We start from the raw sequence: 14514 nt of genomic DNA, 5'->3' as shown, positions 1-14514 counted from the left end.
CAAAGAAACAGTATTAATACTAGGGGAAATAAGTGTATGTTAGAACATATGCTTCTAGCCAGGATGGAGTAACAAACTGAATTTACCCTCCAGCTATAAAAAAATTAGAAATCTTGACAAAATATTTGAAACGATTCTTTGTACAATGAATAAAATTGTTTTGTCTAGAGCCATCCTCAAGTTCATGGAGTAGGAGAGAGAATCTAAGTAAAGCATAGTGGTTGAGTGATTTTAGGGGTTGGAGACGAGCTGTGCGGGAGACCAAAATGGCTGCAATTTGTGGGTAGGGCACCAGAAGAGGAAGCTAGATAGGGAATAATTCTAAACATCTGCTTGGGAATCCTCTTAAATATGTGGTTGAGTAAAAGCTACTCATGCATAAGGTGAAACTCTAAAGCCTGGGCAAGATGGATGGCAGAGCTCTAAGCTAAAATTTCCCCAAGTTCAAACAAGGCTGGAAGACATTCATGACCCTACCAACCAGAAAAGAATTTACCAGGTTGAACACTTGCATTTATCAGAGAAGCAAGAAAGGTTATGTCTTATGAGGAGGACAAAACTACCTTAGAATAAATATTAACACAAAATGACCAAGTTAATCAGAAAGCAAATCAACTGCCTCTTAGAACAAACTTTAACACCCTTTAAAAGAAGACAAAAAATGCAGCATATTCAAAGTATTTGGCATCCAATCAAATTTTTCTAAACTTACAAAGAAGCTCCAAGATGTAATCCATAATTAGGAGAAAAATTAGTCCATACAAACAGACTCAAAAATAAAAGAGATGAGACAAGAATTTTTAACTAATTATTATAAATAGACACCAGGATTTATAAACAAATATAAACATAGTAAGGATGTGAAAATGGAATTTCTAGATCAGAAAAAAATTACTGAATGAATGTGAATAACAGTTGATTGGAAAATACAAAAGAAAAAAATCGTGTTCTGGAAGAAATAGTAATAAAAAGATCCAAGATGAAGCAAGGAGAGGGAAAAAACAGACTAGAAATAAGAAAAACAGAGTCACAGTAGCCTGTGGAAATATATCAAGAGATCCAACGTCACTAACATTTTATTAGCACAACAAGTGATATATAAAAATTTATGTACCAAAAAAAAAAAATTTATGTACCATGACCAAGTGGAGTTTATTCTAGGCATGAGATTGGTTTGACACTAAGAAATCAATCAATGAAATTCACCATTAACAAAGTAAAAACAGTAAAATCATGTGATCATCTCAATAGACTCAGATAAAGAATCTGATAAAATTAAATACCCATTTATGACAAAAATCCCAGTATGTCAGGAGTATAAGGAAACTTATGCAATGTGATAAAAAGCATCAGCAAGATATCAATAGTTATCATCATATATAGCGACAAAGACTGAACGTTATTCTTATAAGACAGGGAAACGGCAAGGACGTTTGCTCTCACCTCTTCTAATCATAGTGCTCCAAGGTCCTATGTAGTGCGATAGGGAGAAAAATAATAACAGCATACTGATCAGTAAGTAGGAAGTAAAAATGGCTTATTTACAAATGGCATGATTTCATACATAGAAACTTCTAATTGCCTATAAAGGAGGCATTAGAAAATTTAAGCTAATTTGTCAAGGAAAAAAGAATACAAGTTCAATAATCAAAAAGTAATTATAGTTCCATATTTTAGCAAAAAACTTTTAGAAAATTAACATGAAATAAGACAATAAATATTACAAAAACAACAAAACATGAAATACTTAGGGTGAAAATCAAATACGTATTAGACCTGTTTATTGAAAACAAAGAACAGTTGTTGAGAGATTAGAAAGAAGTAAAATTGCCTTTATCCTTAGATAAAATAATCCTTTGCATAGAAAATCTCATGGATTCCTCAGAGTGATTTCTGGGATCAATCACTGAGTTTTTCAAAGCTAAACGTTATAAGAATCATATAAATAACCAACATCCTTTAAAAAATGTTGAAGCTTTTCTGGCAGTCAATTGATTTACCAAACAATTACAACTTGTTTTGGGTTGGCCAAAAAGTTCATTCAGGTTTTTTCTGTAATGTCTTACATCTGTCAATACTTTGAAAAATTTCTATTTAAGATGAAGAGATGGAGTATAGACATTTTTAGGGCAGAAAAGTTGCTCTGTACGATACTATAATGGTGGACACATGTTACTATACATTTCCAAAACCAACAGAACGTGAAACACCAAATGAACTCATGTAAACTATGGACTTTGGGTGAATATTAGGTGTCAATGCAGGCTCACTGATTGTAGCAAATGTAGACTCTGGTGCAGGAATGATGATGGTGTGGGAAAGTTGTACATGTTTGGAGGCAGAAGGTACATGAGAATTTTCTGTACTTTCTGCTTGATTTTGCTGTGAACTTAAAATTACTCAAAAAAGATTATTAATTTAAAAAATTAATAAAATTGCCATTTATAATGTCACTAAAAAACTCAATACATCTAGGGACTAATTTATACAATAAAGGCAAGATTAGGACATGGCTGACTATAAAACATTGCTAAGAGAAACTGAAGAAACCCTAACTAAATGGAGAGATATACTATTTTCATGAATGGGGGAAATCAGTATTTCTAAGATTCTTCCCAAATTTATTTTCAGAAATCAATGCAATGAAATGCAAATCAAAATCCCATCAGATTCTTTTTTTTAGGAAAAAAAGAAAACAGATTGTAAAGCTATTTAGAAATACAAATGAGTTAAAATAGCTAAAACAATTTTGAAAAGAACAGTGTTACAACTTAAAATACCTGATTCTGACTTACTGTACAGCTACAATAATCAAGACAGTATGTTACTGGCAAAAGGATAGACACATAGATCAGTAGAGTAGAATAAAAGGCCTTGAAATAAATCCACATGTATATATGGCCAATTGATTTTTGACAAAACTGCCAAATGTATTCAATGGGGAAAGGCTAATCTTTTCAAGAACTAGTGTTGGGAAAACTGGATATCCATAAGAAAAAATAAACCTCAATCTTTGCCTCTCACCACATACAAACTTGACTTGAAAAGGATCAAAAACTTAAACCTATAAGTAGAAAAATTCTACAAAAAAAATTTGCTAAAACTTTTTGTCATGGTGGTAGCTGAATTTTTCTTAGATATAATGCACTCCATAAAATGAAAGCACAAATGCTCCCCAAGTGTTCATAGACACATATTGATAACACTAAACTGATGATTTTTAAAGTGTAGACTAAATATATGACATTTTTAGGAAAATAAATTAATAAAATTAACCCGCCAACAATAGAAATCTATACCAAACAATGACACAAGTGGAATAATTAATGTAAAAATGTTTAAATAACAAAAGGTAATATCCAGAATATTCTGAGAAAACTCTTTAAGGAACCATAAAATTCTCAGGTTATAAGCAAAATGTTCTGTATCATTGAAATAGTTGGAAAACTTCCTAGTTCATTAAGGAATACCAGAATAACCTTGATATCAAAAACTGACAGGATGAACAGTGAAACCCCAGATATATCTCACAGCCAAATAGAGTTGCCAACATCTTAATTTAATTCTAGCAAATCAAATTCAGCAGTATATTAAAATTATGACAAAGTACAATTTATTCTAGGAACCAATGCCTGATTCCACATTAAATTTTTTGGTAATATACAGTTGCAACTTTCAGCACTTTCTAAAGTTCTTGCACTCACAAAAGAGCATTTATATAAGTGAGATGTATACACTGACTAAATTTCTTTATGTTTTAAAAACTCATAAAGTAAAGGAGGCCTAAGAATTAGGACTAAGTAGAAAAACCTTTTCGTTTCTTCTGGGTTTTCCTGCATCTTTCTTGCAGGTGCAACTATATCCTCTTATTTTGGATTACCAGGTAAACATCACCTTATAATCTTTGGTGCACAATTTCTCCATTTCCAGAGTTCCTCCAATTAGAGAAACAGCTGTACATCCCCCAGTTAAACTAATATTAAAAAAAATCATCTATGACTACATTGTCCTCTGTCTATTCTGTACAAATTCTAATGGCTTCATTGTGTAGTGCACTCATCTCTCATGGGCCCAGCAAGACTGCAGGTTAAGGATGAAGAGCACTGCTGTTGAAATTATTTTAATTATTTCCCAATGATTATATTTTCCAATAATCTTCTTTAGAAATAAAATTCAATTTTAACCCTGAATGCATTTTTAATAGTTTGCCTATTGTATTTTTAAACTGTTTCTTTTAAAAACAGATTATGAAATAATTCAAACATAGCAAAAAATCTGAATGCCCAATTTAAGACAGATCACACACATTTGTATCCCTTTAAGTGTCTCTTCCTCATCAGATTCTCCAATCTACCTCAGTTCTCCCCCAAAGAATCAATAGTTCACTCTTGTGGGCATTCTTTTTTGATTTTTTCACTCAGCTGAATACATTACAATCACATATAGAGTTATTTTACATAATTTTAAACTTTATATGAATATCATCATATTGCATGTTTCATTTTGCAATTTGCTTTACTTTATCCCACGGGGCTTTTACTTTGAGATTTTTCTATATTGATACTAATAGCTTTACTAATTCATTTTCACATTACGTAGTACTTCATCATATAAACATTTAAAAATACTGACTCACTATCAACAGTGTAGGGCATGTAGACTTTTAGCTACTACGGGAAATGCTACAAGTGATCATCCATGTATATGTTGCCCTGGACACACATGGAAGAATGTTTTAGCGGTTGCATTGCTCAGTCTGGGAATCTGCATCTTCAACTTCAGTAGATATTGATGAATTTCTTTTTGTAGAAGTCGTGTAATTTTCATAATCATCAGGTGTATTTGCCACGAGGTTTCTCTTGACAGTATTTCTCCTTATGGAATACAAACTGCCAACCATTCGTCACTCCCAGGAATTCTTTCCTTCCAGTGAGGGCTGTCCCAGGCTCGTCCTGGTAAGATGCTACACCGTGATGGGAGCAGGGTTCCCTGTATCAGTGGGTGGGAAGCGTGAGCTGCAGACTCATTCCAAGGTACAAGTGATTCCTCTTTGGGGTGAAGTCAGGATGTCAAGGTGGGAACTTTACACTCCCATTCAGAGCCATCTACCAAACTACAACACTCTGGACTTAATCTTTTTAAATACACTGGCTGTTCAAATTCAAGAGTCTCCCTATAGCATTCTGTCACTCTTTCTGGTAAACTTGATAAGCTGTAGTATCCTTTTATTGATGGAACTTAGCTGTCCGCTCACGGTAGAATTATAGCCACACTGTAGTACTTGTGTATGTAGAGATGTTTACTTTGACCAAGTTTATTCAAAAACTCATAAAGTAAAAGAAGCATAAAGATAGGAACTCAGCTCTCAGATTTTCTACATTTATGAAAAGGATAAATTTTACCTTCATATTTACCTGCAATACATCTTCTGACTTAAACTTTTATAATATCACATAATGTTTTCGCCGTAGTTCCTTTAAGTTGTGAATTATAATAATTGATTAATATAACACTTTTACATTGTTGTAGTTAATATCTCTTACACACACAGTGTATTATTTTTCCATAACATATTTTTGTGATCTTTTAAAAAATTTTGTATAGGATTGTTGCATTGAAATTCTTATGATATTTTGGTTTTGTGCACGTTCGGTTTTGTGCCCTTTTTTTTTTTTAAATAAGATTGAGGTATGTTTTCTTTGATACATAAACATAATTCAGAAACATCTTATTTTATTTTCTAGACAAAATTAGTAACACTGTAATTACCTAGTCTTTGAAATGTTGGAAAAAATGCTTGGAGAATTAACCTGATTCTGGTGGTTTTTTGTGTGAGGTAATTATATCTTTTTCTGTTTTATCTATGGGGATTAGCATAGTTTGATGTTCTGATTACACTTGGGTCAGTTCTGGTAAATCAGATTTTACTTTACATTTTTTCTATTGTATGTGCATTTTCAAAATGGCCCCACTTTTTAAATAGTATCCTGTAACGATGATTATCTCCCTTGAAATATATTTTTAAAGTATTTATGACTTCTGTTTTATTAATTATTCTTGTTAGTGTCCTGGTATCTTATTGATGTTTCACAGAAAAATAAATATGAGTTTATATGTTTTACTTTTCTATTTTTACCTTTATCATTTTCTGCTTTTATCTTTGTATTCTGAATTATTATTTTTCTAGACTGTTGAGGTGTGAATTCAATTTATTCATTTTTATTATTTATATTGATCAGTGTAAAAATTTAAAGCAGTGCATTTTTCTTTGGTAGCTGCTACAATTGTTTTCTGTGAATTTTTACTGGTAGTATTTCATCACCATTATTTCTTAGAAATTCTGGGGGGCTTCCCTGGTGGCGCAGTGGTTGAGAGTCCGCCTGCTGATGCAGGGGATGCGGGTTCGTGCCCCGGTCCGGGAGGATCCCACGTGCCGCGGAGCGGCTGGGCCCGTGAGCCATGGCCGCTGAGCCTGCGCGTCCGGAGCCTGTGCTCCGCAGAGGTAGAGGCCACAATAGTGAGAGGCCCGCGTCCCGCAAAAAAAAAAAAAAAAAAAAAAAGATAAATAAAAAACAAATAAATAAATAAATAAAATAAAAGAAATTCTGCAAGTTTAGCTTATATTCTCTCATTTACCAAGGAGTTTTTTAACAAAGTTTTTTCTCCAATTTTCAAACAGGATAATTTTTATTTTTGTATTTTTGCCAATAATAACTAGATTTACTGCACCATGATAAAAATAGTTTGTCTTATTCCTAAATTATGGCATTTTGAGCTTTTCTTATTGTCTTGATATCTTGTCACTTTTTTTTGTGACTATTCCATACGCAGTTTAAAGAACTTGTATTTTCCATTAACGTTGTTAGTTAATGTTACGGTCTATTTTGATTATATTAGTAAAATGTTATATATCCACATTATTCTTGTTATTTTCACCTTTTGTATACTAAAAATGGTATGTTAAAATCTACCATTATGAATTATTTTTCTATTTCTCCTTTCATCTTCTGTATTTTCTTTTTCATTTCTCTCCATAATTTTGGTTGTATGTGATTTGGCACATAGATATGCATCAAGTAGAACTGTCACTTTTAGCATTGGTGCATGTCCTTTTTTCTCACTTAATGCTTTTATAATGTAATTTTAACTTACATGATATCAGGTGTCTTGAGAATATTGCTTACTCTCTGCAGGTGATAAGCATATTTGTCCATCTGTTTAGTTTGAGTGTCTCTGAATCATTTTTCTATGGTTAGTTTTTTACATACAGCATAGTTATTTAAGCAAATTTGAAAATAATTTACTCTGAATAAAAGAGCTATGTCAATTTACATTGATGGAAATGAATGATATTTTGGATCCCTATCATAATATTTTAAAATGTTTATTGAGGTCTAATTGACATATGCAATTTGATGAGCTTTGATTTATACATATATACATATATTCACAATATATACTGTCTTAAAATGATCCTCACATTTAAGACAAAGAACATAGCCATCACTCCAAGTTTCCTTATGTCTTTTCACAATCCTGTCTTCCTGTTCCTCCCATAAATCCCATTCCCAGTCACTTATGGCTCTATTTTGTCACTCTAGGTTAGCTTGTATTTTCTAGAATTTTATAGAAATGGGGTCATAAAAATCTATGCTTTTTTTCTTACTTACTTCATGCAGCATCATTATTTTGAGATGTATCCATGCTGTGAATACCAATAATCTATTCCTTGTTTACTGCTATGTAGTATTCCCTTGCATGAATAAATGACATCTGTTTAATCATTCACTTGTTGATGAATAAGTGGATTGTTTCTAGTTTGTTTTTTTCTATTACAAAGCTTTCTCTAGGATAAGTATATAGAAGTAGAACTGACAGATCATATGGTAGGTATTCATGTAATATTTAAAGAAACTCTAAACTTTTCCAAATGGTTGTACCCTTTTACATTGAGAATACCAGCGTATAAGAGTTCCAGTTCCTCCACACCCTTTTCAGTATTTGATATTGTCAGTCTTATTAATTTTAGCCACAGTAGCTATGTATTGGCACCTCATCATGGTTTTAACTTGCATTTCCCTACTGATTAATGTTGTTGAATATACTTTCATGTACTCATTTGCCATCTGTTTATCTTTTCTTGTAAAGTGTCTGTTCTATACTTTTTTCACACTTAAAAAAGTGGTTACTATGACTATGATTATGATCTTTGTGTTTTGAGAATTCTTATGTATCTAGATGCAAGTCATTTATCAGCCATATGACTGGCAAATGTCTTTATCTGTGATTTATCTTTCAATTCTCTTAGTGGTTTTTCGAATAGCAGAAGTTCTTAATTTGATGAAGCTCAGCATAATTAATCATGTTTCTCATCTCATGTCTAAGAAATCTTTATCTAAACTAAGATTACAAATATTTTCTCCTATGATTTCTTCTAGAAATTTAACTCTCTTAGGTTTTGCATTTGGACCTCAGTTAATCTTTTCATATTGATTGAAGAAATTTTGTTTCATTATTCTTTTTTGTTTGATTGCATGTGAATATCCAATGGTTCCAGCACCATTTATTGAAGAAACTACCGTCTTTTCACTGAACTAAAATTAACACCCATGTCAAAAATCACTTATTCGAAGCTGTGGAGGTATATTTCTGGATTCTCTGTGCTGTTGTATTTATCTATTTGCATATTTTTTTATTGAGACCACATGCTCTGGACTACAGTAATTTTGAAATCAGGTGGTGTGAGTCCTCATAATTTGTTCTTCTTTTTCAAGTCTATAGAATTGACTGACTATTCTATTATATAGCATTTGTATTTTCTTATATATTTTAGCATCATTTTATCAACTTCTACAAAAAATGTGCCAGGGTTTTGATGGATATTTTGTCTAATCTATACACCAACTTTGAGATAATTGATATAACAATACTGAGTCATCTGACTCATTGACCTGGTAAATCATGCCAATGATTTAGACCTTTAAATTCTTTCAGTGACATTTTCAAGTTTTTAGTGTACAAGTTTTTCATAACTATTCTCAGATTTATGTCTCTGTATTTTATATTTGATGATATTATAAATAACAGTTTTTATTTTGAGTTCTGATTGTTTACTGTTATATAGAAATATTGTTAAGTATTGCTACCTTAATAAACTCAATGATTATTTCTTAAAGTTTTTTTGTAGATTCTATTGAATTTTCTACCTAGATTAACACATTAGTCATGATACAGTCTTATTATTATTTTTTTAATCTGGATGCATTTGACCTTTTCTCTCTTGCCTTAATACATTATCTAGAACCTCTAGCACATTTTGAATAGAAATGGTGAGAGCAATTGATTTTGATTTTATACTGATTTTGATTTTAGGAGAAAATATTTAAGCCAGGTACTATTCATCTCTTAGGTGTTGGTTTTTGGTAGATTCCTTCTATCAGTTTGAGAAACTTCCTTATATCCCTAACTTATTGAGAGCAATGATTAGAAATGGATGTTGGATTTTGTCAAATGCTTTTTAGGTATCTATGGTGAAAATTATATGGTTTGGATTTTTTAAATTGTTAAAAATAAATTATACTTATTGATTTTCAAATGTTAAACCGTACTTGCATTCCTACATAAACTCCAGTCAGCCATGCAATGTTACCTTTTTTATATACTCTTGGATTCAAATTTCTATTTTTAAATAACTTTTGCATCTATGTTCATGGCTTGTATTCCCAATGTAAAATGTGTTATTATCATTATATTTATTCCTTTGTAACACATTTTTTTTGTCTGCTTTAATGTTTCTCTTTATCAAAGGTTTTCCATAATTTCATTGTTATGTTCCTTGAAGTTGTTTTCTTTTATTTATATGCTTGGAAACTTTTGAGCTTCTTGAATCTTGGTGTATGTTTTATAATATCTGAAAAAAACTTAGCCATTATTTATTCAATTTTTTTCTGCATTCTCCTTCTTACTGTACCTTAGGAAATCTAATTCCATATATACTATGCTGATGCTTTATCTTATTTTTAAGTGTTTTTCCCTATGTATAACAGATAGTTTCTATTGCTATGTATTTTAGTTCACTAATCTTTCCTTCTGAATCTTCCAAGCTACAGTTGTGTTATATATATATATATATATATATATATGCAGACTTGTCATTTTCATGTCTATAATTTTTAAATGTATTTTGAATTCCATTATTAGACTTTTTGAACATATGGACTGATGTTATAAGATTGTTTCTAATATCCTAGTCTTCTAATTCTAATATCTGTGTCAGTTTGGATTAGTTGCAATTAAATTTTCTTCTCATTATGAGTTGTGTTTTCCTGTTCTTTTTGCAAGCCTACTAATCTTTAATTGGGTGTCAGACATTGATTGATTTTGGATATTATATATTTCTATAAATATTCTTTATTTTTTCTGAGATGCAGTGAAGTTTATGGACACAGCTTGATCCATTTGTTTCTTTCTTTTATAAAATGACAAGGGCTTTGGCACAGTGTTCAATCTAGGACTAATTTAGCATGGATTATTCCATACTAATAAGAAAAGGCTTTCCAGATTACTGTACACTATAACCCCCCAAATCATGAGTTTTTCTAGTTTGCTTGTGGGCACAAGTACTATTCTCAGTCATATGTGTATTCTGGACATGGTAAGTTTTAATCATTTTGAATGGTTCCTTCCCCTGGTGGAGTTCCCTTACACTCATTTGCTCACCCACACTCTACTAGACCACCAGAGTGAGTATTTTTTCTCTGCAGCTCTTTTCTCTGCGTTGCTTTGTCCTGTGAATTCTAAGCCTAAACTGCATTATTCTCCTTAGACTCTCATCTGCATCTCTAAACTCAGAGCCCATTGTACTCTGCCCAAAGTTACCTATATCTATACAGCAGCCTATGACCTCAGGGTTGTAAACTAGCAAAATCAGAGCGCTCTCCTCTTTGTCTCCCATCTCTCAAAGGTCTTCATCCACTGTTGCCTGATCAGCGTCTACAAAACCATTTTTTTCATATATTTCATCCTGGGTTTTTTTTGTTGTTTTATTCAGTCTGAAAGGTAAATCAGATACGAGTTACTCTATCTTTAACAGAGCTATATCTGTTCAATAAGAAGAAGAAATTCCTTTTTTTTTTTTTTTTTTTGCGGTACGCGGGCCTCTCACTGTTGTGGCCTCTCGCGTTGCGGAGCACAGGCTCCGGACGCGCAGGCTCAGCGGCCACGGCTCACGGGCCCAGCCGCTCCGCGGCACGTGGGATCTTCCCGGACCGGGGCACGAACCCGTGTCCCCTGCATCGGCAGGCGGATTCTCAACCACTGCGCCACCAGGGAAGCCCCAGAAATTCCTTTTTTGATAATATTTTTCTGAATGTACTTTACAACCATGTTTGTAGAAACGTATATATGCACTGGTTAATGTGCGCCCATGTTATTTTTTTGCTCTATCAAGTTACAGGATTTAGAGGCAAGACTATCAAATAACAAAAAGCAGATCCAACATTCAGATTCTTTTTAGTAATACCAGTCTCTAATAAAAGAAAGCAGATGCATTTTCCCTGGTTTCTCCAATAGTTTATTATAGTGTTGGGGCAAGAAATGTCTGAAGTGAGTCTGGGTCACCTTGTGGTACCAAAAATTAAGCAAATCTTCAAGCAAAAACAATGATGGGGTACATCAAAGACAGGAAGGAGTCAACTGAAAGACCTCCCAGTGGCCAAAGCTGAAAATTTTGAGCAAGAAAATAAGTAACATAGTACTGGATTATAATATCCTTGAGTCCATACTAATATAAACAAATGTTTGAACTAATCATTAAATAAATGTGGGAGGATAGACAAATCTCCCATGCAGAAAAGTTCCAAAGAGTTTATATAGACTCTCCTCATTCAAGAGATAATGTCTATCTCCTACCACTTAAGTGTGAGCTGTGACTTCTTTCTAAAGAGTATAGTAGGGAAAGGGAGGGTTGAATTAACTTCACAGTATGAAAATCTAACAATGGGGAAAGGTTGGGAGTTTGGGATTGACATGTACACAGGACTATATTTAAAATAGACAACCAATAAAGACCTACTGTATAGAACAGGGAACTCTGCTCAATACTCTGTAATAACCTAAACGGGAAAATAATTTGAAAAAGAATAGACACATGCATATGGATAACTGAATCACTTTGCTGTACACCTGAAATTAACACAATATTGTTAATCAACTATACTCCAATATAAAATAAAAATTAAATAAAATATAAAAATCAGTGCCTCAGCTTGGTAACCAAGTTAGCACCAGCTGTGATGAGTCATATTGATGGTATGTACATGTGATATCATGTGAAGAAAATGACTCTTTCAGTCTATAGTCTTCCACCTAATAATTTATAAGAAATTATAAATTCAATCTAATTATAAGAAATTTCAATCTAATTATAAGAAAACCCTAGACAAATTCTAGGATCATTCTACAAAACACCTAAGAAGTATTTCTCAAATGTTCAAGATCATCAGGAGTAAGAAAAATTATCAGAAATTGTTAAAGCCAAGGGTCTTCTCAGGAGACATAATGACTAAATGTAAGTGGTACCCTGGATAGGATACTAGAATATCAAAAGGGCATTAGATAAAGACTAAGAAAGGCTTAATAAAGTATGAACTCGGCTAAGTAATGTGCCAAGTTGTTTCATCTGCTGTGTCCAATGGATAATACTAAAGTAACATGTTAATAATGGAAGACACAGAGTGTGGGTATATGCAGTTCTCCAGCTACCTTTGCAAATTTCTGGTTTAAACTATTCCAAAATAAAAATGTATTTAAAAATAAAGACAGCAATGCCAAATTCTTCCTATCCCACATTGCTTATAATACAAGATTGTCCTCTCAGGAAATTCTTCAAAATTGCTTCTCAATGGTGTTAATAAGTCTGGATATCGGACAGAGTTCACTAATATTTGTGTTTCAGAGTCTCAGCCGAGTTGATTTATGGAGTTAACAATTTATATGAGAAAAATGTGTTAGCAAGGTACAGAAAAGCCCCTAAGCTTCAAAGCACAATATATCTTCAATGCATGTCATAACGTACAGGAGCGTCTCCAAATATAGAAGGGTAGCCTTTTCTTTCTATATGAGGCTTTATGTTCAATCTTATTTTTATGTGTTATGTGTTGAGACTTCTTAAACACCATATTGAAGAATGACTTAAGAATGATTAAAACTTATTTAAACCATCATTTTATCACATTTTAGATATTTCCTTCCAGACAGTAGTTCATTTGTTAAAAATTATGTTTATTTATTACTTATATAGTGGGATTGTTTCTTTAATAATTTGAATACATTTTACATTTCCTTTATATATAAAACTGTGTAGACCATAGGAAACCAAAGTAACCTAGTGTGTGTTCATTTGACTTAAGTTGGTCTACCTTGAGTTTATATGGAAAAGGGCAAGATACAACAAGTAAATACGTGAAAATTCTATGTGAAGATGAATTATTGATAATTACATCATCTTGTATCATTAAGAACAGAAATAAAGACACAGAGTGAAAGAGAGATTTGGAGACATACAAAGCTACTATTTAGTATATATATATATACATATACATATATATATACATATATACACACACACACACACACACACACACACACATACACATATATGTGTATGTATAACTTTTGTAGGAAACCAGGGTAACCTAGTGTGTGTTCATTTGACTTAAGTTGGTCCACCTTGAGTTTATATGGAAAAGGGCAAGATACAACAAGTAAATACGTGAAAATTCTATGTGAAGATGAATTATTGATAATTACATCATCTTGTATCATTAAGAACAGAAATAAAGACACAGAGTGAAAGAGAGATTTGGAGACATACAAAGCTACTATTTAGTATATATATATATACATATACATATATATATACATATATACACACACACACACACACACACACACACACATACACATATATGTGTATGTATAACTTTTGTAGGGTTCTCCCTTAATGGGAACATGGCCCACCCACACTGAGTCTGGGATAAGTGGTCTAACTCTGCAGACAGGAGAGAAGAAAGAGGGATTTGGGGAACACATAGAGCTCTCTGCCACAGTGGAATTGACAATTTTGTTATAGTGAAACACCTACTAACTGACTGCTTAATTTATGGATTCAACTAACACACACCGAGCACCCACTCTGCATAAGACACGGAGAACTTCTTGAGGGTACAGGTCACATTTCTGCTATTTAGGACCTTACAGCTAGAAAATAAATTTAATAATCCCTCCCAAGAGCAACTTTTTCTACTTGTAGCATTTCTATGGGATCCAGGGAAGGAGAACTGGTCTGTTTATAAGTTTGTCTGTGATGTTTTGTGCTTATCAAGGAATTTGCTTTCTCTAATGTAAAACATGGCTTAAAAATCCATCAATGACATTATTAGAGTAAAAGATATAAATTAGATCACTGAACTCTCTTGCTTGGTTAATTTGACATTTTCAGTTAAAGCCCTCTAC

The sequence above is a fragment of the Physeter macrocephalus genome, chromosome 5 (genome assembly GCF_002837175.3).
Source record: "Physeter macrocephalus isolate SW-GA chromosome 5, ASM283717v5, whole genome shotgun sequence".
NCBI classification, from domain to species: domain Eukaryota; kingdom Metazoa; phylum Chordata; class Mammalia; order Artiodactyla; family Physeteridae; genus Physeter; species Physeter macrocephalus.
This window is presented reverse-complemented; position numbering follows the sequence as displayed.